Genomic DNA, 6,987 nt, shown 5'->3' with positions numbered 1-6,987 from the left:
CTCTAAATTGACCCTTTTTGCATTAGATTAACTTTTTATATTAAATTGACCATTTTTTAAAAAAAATATTGAACTTTTATCAAATAAATAAAGATCAATTTTATGCTTTAGGGTACAATTGAAATGAAAAAAATGCAAACTGGGGTAAAATTGACAATTTTTCAATATGAGGGTAGGATTGAAAAGGGGATGAAAGGTCGGGATTTTTTTAGGCATTAAGCCATCCTAGAATGTTCAGTTATCATCTCTTTAAACGGTCTTTTCTGGACTTTATTCTTTGGTCAACGAATTCTGCAGGATCCGACTTCGGCTTTTGAGATTTCTCTTTATCTTTGTTATTCCGTGTCGAGTCCTGAGTTTTGACTTTTATTGGTGAATCCTTTTATTACTCGGCTTATCATTTATTGTGTATGGAAAATGGGTTTCCATCAATTATTAATTATAAATTTTCTATTTTTACTTATTTTTATATTAAATATTTAAAATTTATTTTTATTTTTATTTTTCATTTTAAATTTTATGTTTTGTTTATGATTTGATTGATTAATTTTTAATCATAGACCATATAACATAATAAAGTAATCTATAAAATAAATTTATTTTTATTAATCCATCGATTCTCTTAATAAATTTTTAAAAAAGTCATAATAATATCAAATAAAAAATAAATTTTATATTAACAAAATTATAAAATACTATAATTGAGAAAAAAATTAAATAATAATAGATTATTATCATAAATATATAATTATAGTATGTTCAAAAAAATTATATTAAAAATAAAATTAAAATGCTATGCTAAATATAGTATTTTATTATTATATTTTTATATTAAATTTAACATAAAACAATAACACTGCATGATGGATGTTTCTAGTGTGCCTGAATCTGTTATACATATATCAATTATATTCTATAATTTTGTATGTAATTCTTTGGAAAAAAAATTGTATGTAATTGTCACAGTTTCTATGGTCATGTCATGCATTATCCAGCTGGTTTAGATTAGCAATCTCAATCATGTAATCTTCAAAATGACTCAATTTCCCTTTTGCTTTCCCTTTCAAATTGCCAATTTTTGTTTTTAAATAGTCAAAAACTAACATATTAGTTATTGCAATTTTCTTTTAAATGCAATCTTGATCACTATTGTTTTATTGTTAATTGTCATATCCTGGAATCTAATCTAAGTTCCAGCTAAAAGGCTCCTGGAAAATCGATGAATTATTTTTCATAAAAATAGATATCTCTATTCAAAATAAAATTCCGAATAAATTAGTAATTTTTTCAAATTTATTAAATTCTGAATAAATAAAAAATCCTGCTCATCTAAAAATATTTTAAGTTAATATTCCAAACTTTTAAAATATCTATTTTATCTTGTTTATCAATTTTCAGTTTTAATTGTATCTATTTTTTCAAATTGGAATTTTTTTTTTAACTCTAAAAATTGTTCAAATATGTTCTCCGTATTTGGCACATATAAGCCTATAATATTTTAAAAAATACTAAAAATTTGAAACTATGTTCAAATACAAAGGATATATTAAAAACGAAGTTGAAGAGAAAACCTCCAATTAAAAAATGGATACAATTGAAACTGAAAAAAATAAAAAAATAGATAAAAATTGACGATTTTAAAAATTTGGAATATAAACAAAAAATTAAAAAAATGAATATTTTTGAATGGCCAAATCTTAATAAAAAAAAAGGTGATATAAATAATTTAAAAAAATGATTTGATCAAAACCAAACTCAATGAATATTAATTGGAATGTGGTAATTAAAATAAGATATTTAGTTTAGGCAATTGGAATAGGATTATTTTTCAAATATTTATTTTTGGCAAAATATTTACAACATTTTAGTCCATTTTTTTCTTATTTCCTACGCTACCGATTTTTCTAATTTATTTACAGAAGTACCCATTATATATAGAAGTCTTATCTCATTTTAAGTTAAATTTTGGCCAAACCCATACTAAGGTCCCTGTACTTTACACTATTTTTTCGGTTGGTCCTTATTGTTCAGTTTTCCTTTAACTTGTCCCTTTACTTTATTAATCAGCCATTTATAAATCCTTTTGTTGACGGAAGGGAACGCGTGTCGCACAAACTCTGTTAAGGCGAGTAGCACGATGAAACCAGTACATCATGGCAAATATTTGGCAACCACGTGGATTATGACTCAGCAACTGAAAACGACGCCGTTTTCTCCAGTGACTAATTAAGACACTGTACGTCGTTTCTAACAAAATAAAACGCACCGTTCCGTAACACTGAACAGAACGGTGTCGGAGTGAATCAAACAACACTAATTTTTTTCCTTATAATCAATTGAAAACCTAAGAATCCGTAAAGATAATCAGCAAACCTTAAAATATTCCTTTCTTCTTTATCGTGGTTACTGAGATTGAGGCTGTTGGGGATCGTGGTTCCTGGACTTCAAAGCTCGTGGGGATTGCAGAAAGCTGGTTTGAAGAACTTTTTGTCGAGGTTAGTTATTTCTGAGTTACTTAGAGTTTTTAAAAGATTGGGTCCCATCTGATTTAATAAATTAGGGTTTTTAAGTTGTTCTGTGAAATTGGTTGATGTGAAATAGCAATGGTGGTCCCTTTATGAAATAAATTAGGGTTTCAGCATTGTGGTCCCATCTTTCATAATAAATTAGGGTTTTTTTAGGGTTTTTCCTTTAAATGGTTTTTTAATCACAGTGGGTCCTATCTTGAGCAATAATTTTTTTTTATCAATTTAATATTATTTTGTTAGGGTTTTGTGAATTTCTGGTTTTGTAAGCTTCTGGTTTTCTAGTTTTGAAACCTTAGGTTGCTGTATTTGGTGGTATTTGTGCCCTAAACTGTTAAAAATGGTAATTTTTGCAGAGAAATGCGTTACTTGACCATTGCTATACACCATGGTGGCATGTTTGGGAAAACACAGACTTATAGAAAGGGAAAGCATAAAATTGTTGAGGAATTTTATGATATAGATACACTGTCCTTTATTGGCCTAATGAAGTTTGCTAGACAGTTAGGGTATGTAGTAGTCAGTGGGGTTTATTACAAAATGAAATCAGGAGCTTTAGTGTTAGTTCATGATGATGTAAGTTTGTTGGAGAAGACTGCTGAATTAAAGAGTGGGGACATTGCTGAGTTCTTTTTGGAACATGTTATAGATGGTGCAGAACTGGTACCTGAGGTTTTGACACAACAGGTGGATGAATATCAGAAGATAGAGGAGCTGCATAACATTGAGGATAATTGCAATCTTGAGCAATTTAATTTAGAGTATCCTGATCCAATTGCTGATGTAGAAAACAATAAGGATGAGGTTGCTAGTGAGGTTAACAGGGGTCATGTAGATGTTGGTCAGTGTAGTAGGGATGCTGGTGAGGGCAGTAAGGATTCAGATGGAGATGATGACATGGTTGACCAAACATTTGATAATGTTTGTGTCAACGTCAGTATTATGACCGATGACGAAGAAGACGACGAGTTACAGGCTGCCAGAAACAATGTAAGGAAGTCCATAAGGGGTAGGAAAAAGAAAGAAACCCAAGCTGTGGAAGGGGATGAAGCAGTTCCAGTACAAGGTAATATAGATGATATTGTTGACAGTGATGGTAACTCTAAGGCAGGAGAGGTGGATGAGGAAGATGACTTAGGGGGGAGCAGTGAAGCAGATGAAGGGGATGGCACAGGAAGTGTGTACTATGACAGTGATGAGATTGGCAGCTATTACAGTGACAATGAGGAAGAACAGTGTGAAGAAGCTATGAGAAAACCCACAAGCAAGATTATGTATGATCCAGAATCAAGTGTACCTGTTTTTTGTATTGGTATGGTGTTCAGGAATGTTGAGGAATGCAAGGATGCCTTGGCAAAGTATGCCATTACGAAAAAACTTAATGTGCATTTTGTGAAGAATGATCAAGAGAGGGTTAGGGCTGTATGTCATTCTGGGTGTCCTTGGGTCTTTTTGGCTAGCAAGGATGGAAAAGAGGAAAATTTTGTTATTAAGACATACATTCCAAACCATAAGTGCTACATTGTCAATGTAAACCCAATGGCAACTAGTAAGTATCTGGCCAAACACCTTAGAAATAGGTTAATGTCACAACATACCATCAAAGTGCAGGAATTAAAAGACCTCTGCAGATCTGAGTTGAAGTTGAAGATTAGCATGACAATGGCCAACAATATCAAAAAAAGGGTGTATGATGACATAGTCACTATGACGAAGGAGGAGTACAACAGGCTATATGATTATGCAGATGGAGCTGAGGTTAGGGGAGCAAAAGCAGATGGAGCTGAGGTTAATTATTTCAATAGATTTTATCTGTGTTTAGCTGCATGCAAACAGGGCTGGTTGGCTGGTTGCAGAAGAATTCTTGGGTTGGACGGATGTTTTCTCAAGGGTCTGTGTAAGGGACAATTATTATGTGCCGTTGGTCGAGATGGGAACAATCAAATGTTCCCATTGGCATGGGCAGTTGTCGAAGTGGAGAATAAGGATAATTGGAGGTGGTTTTTGAGGCAATTAAAGCGTGACTTGCAAAAAGGACATGCACTTGTCGAGAATGGGACCTAACCGGTATTCCATGTCAACATGCTGTAGCTGCAATAAACAAAGCAGGCGAGAAACCAGAACAATATGTGCATGAGTGGTATAGAGCAGAAATGTATCAAAATGCATACAAGTTCATGCTTCAACCTGTGAGGGGAAAACTGTTATGGGAAGAGCTTGGCTTGGACCCTATTGAGCCACCCCCTTTTAGAAAAATGCCTGGAAGACCTAAACAACGTAGAAGACGTGACATTCATGAAACCAAGAAAATTGGAAAGCTGTCAAGGGTTGGAAGGGTAATGAGATGTAAGATCTGCAGTGAAGCAGGACATAACAAGAGAAGATGTCCTAATAGGGTATGATTTTATTTTTTAGCCATGTACCAACTGCCCTTGATGAATTAATTCATTTTTTAATAGATTGTGTGATAATTATCCAAATTGTTTGTTTAACAGGATCCCACCCTTCCTGTTATTCCACCCAAGAAGAAGCAAAAAGTAGATGCAGCCTCAACAAGCGCACCAAGACCATCAGCTGAAATACTCCGACATTTTGGTTCAAGGAGTAGGAAGCGTAGAGTTGCACAGCCTGCACCACAAGTTGCACAGCCTGCACCACAAGTTGCACAGCCTGCACCACAAGTTGTACCACCTGAACCAGTACTAGCACCAGAAGTTGGACCACAAGCTGCTCAACCTGAAGCTGTACCACAAGTTGGACCTCAGGCACATCCTGATGTCATGGAGTTGACCCAACCTGAAAACATGGATTTGACCCAACCTGATTCAGATGCCCCAATCCCAGAAAACGTGGTACAAGAACTTAATGACTTCAGTAATGATATAGTCAATGGTGGATTGGTTAATCAGAAGTTTATCAACTTGAGGAATGCTGCAAGGAAAAAAAGGGCACAATCAAATCAGGCATCAAAATAGAAATGGACCACAAACATACCTCTTGGAAGCTATGTCAGTTCACAGCCTAATGTGAGTAATTAGTTCATTTCCTTTGTTGGCATTGTGTTATTGTAAATGACTTTGTGCCTGTTAATTATGCCTATTGTTTTTTTTTTGGCTCAAGGATGCTACTGCTGCACCCCAAGCTGCTCAACCTGAAGCATCATTTGACATGGCAAGGATCCGAGCATCGAGCAAATCATACGGAGTGAGGCCAAGTGGATTAAATGGAAAGGAAAGAAGCCAGTACACACTAACAAAGAATGATGATGGAAGGATCTCATTGCATTTTGGAGGAATTGGTGCTGTAATTAAACACTAATTTATTTATTTTTGATGGGTTATATTTTGCAAGCTAGAAAGCTTGAATGGGAATGCAGTCAATGTAGGTTTGTTTCGGAAACTGTTTACCTTTTGGCTATTAAACAGCTAACTATTGCTTTTGTATTGAAACTGCTTACCTTTGGGCAATTATGAATGCCATCAATACTACTACTATTTTGTGCATACTTTTGGCTAGGAATGAATGCCATTGCATAAATTTCACACTTATACAAAAAACCAATTATAATCACACACTACTAGGAACAACATAATAGCCAAACTAAAAGAAATATCAGAATCACAACCAGACTAATAAGAGTAACATAATAGTACCTAAAATTAAAACCACAGTCAATTACATTGGTTGCAAATACAGATCCTAAACAAAGGTTTAAACCAAACCAAAAGTACCAATAACATCAACATTCAAAGTACATACTTCCAAAATAAGTCAAACAGTTACATACTAATCAGAATTTTGCCATAACAACTAAACTAAACAGAAAAGCAACAATTGCAATGAAGACATAGTTCCAGCACTCCTTCTGTTTCTTCAACAGCTTAATCTGTTTCTCATAGTCTTGCATTTCTGTCACTTTCTTCTTCAGCTCCAGCTTCACTTCATTGTGCAGGTCAACATTCATCGTCTCCAGAGCCACTTTCTCAGCCTTGAGCTCAATCATTTGCTTCTCCATCCCAATTGAATCCAGGGTACTAGCATGCTCCATTAGGTATTTCAGGCGACATACCTCCCCCCTCAGATACTCCCCCTCTTTCCTCAGAGTATTCTCAGACCGTTTCAGATTCTTCAGCATCATCTTAATATGATGAGCATACTCCTCATCATACCAGTGAAAGTAAGAACATTGGCTGGCCTGTATCAAACATTCATAACATAACATTAAATTTAAAACAAACCCTAAACCAGCATCAATTTAATAGAAAGCAAATCAATTTTAACAATCAATTCAATAACCCTAATTTGCTGAAACCCTAAAATTGGAATAACCCTGATATTATCAACCCAAACCCAAAATTGAAATAACCCCTAAATTCGTAATACTTATCCCCAATATTTAAAACGCTCAAATTCCTTAACCCTAACCCTAACCCTAATTTTTTAACAAAAAACCCTCAAAATT

The sequence above is a fragment of the Mercurialis annua genome, linkage group LG7 (genome assembly GCF_937616625.2).
Source record: "Mercurialis annua linkage group LG7, ddMerAnnu1.2, whole genome shotgun sequence".
Lineage (NCBI taxonomy): Eukaryota > Viridiplantae > Streptophyta > Magnoliopsida > Malpighiales > Euphorbiaceae > Mercurialis > Mercurialis annua.
Note: the sequence above shows the minus strand (reverse complement) of the source record.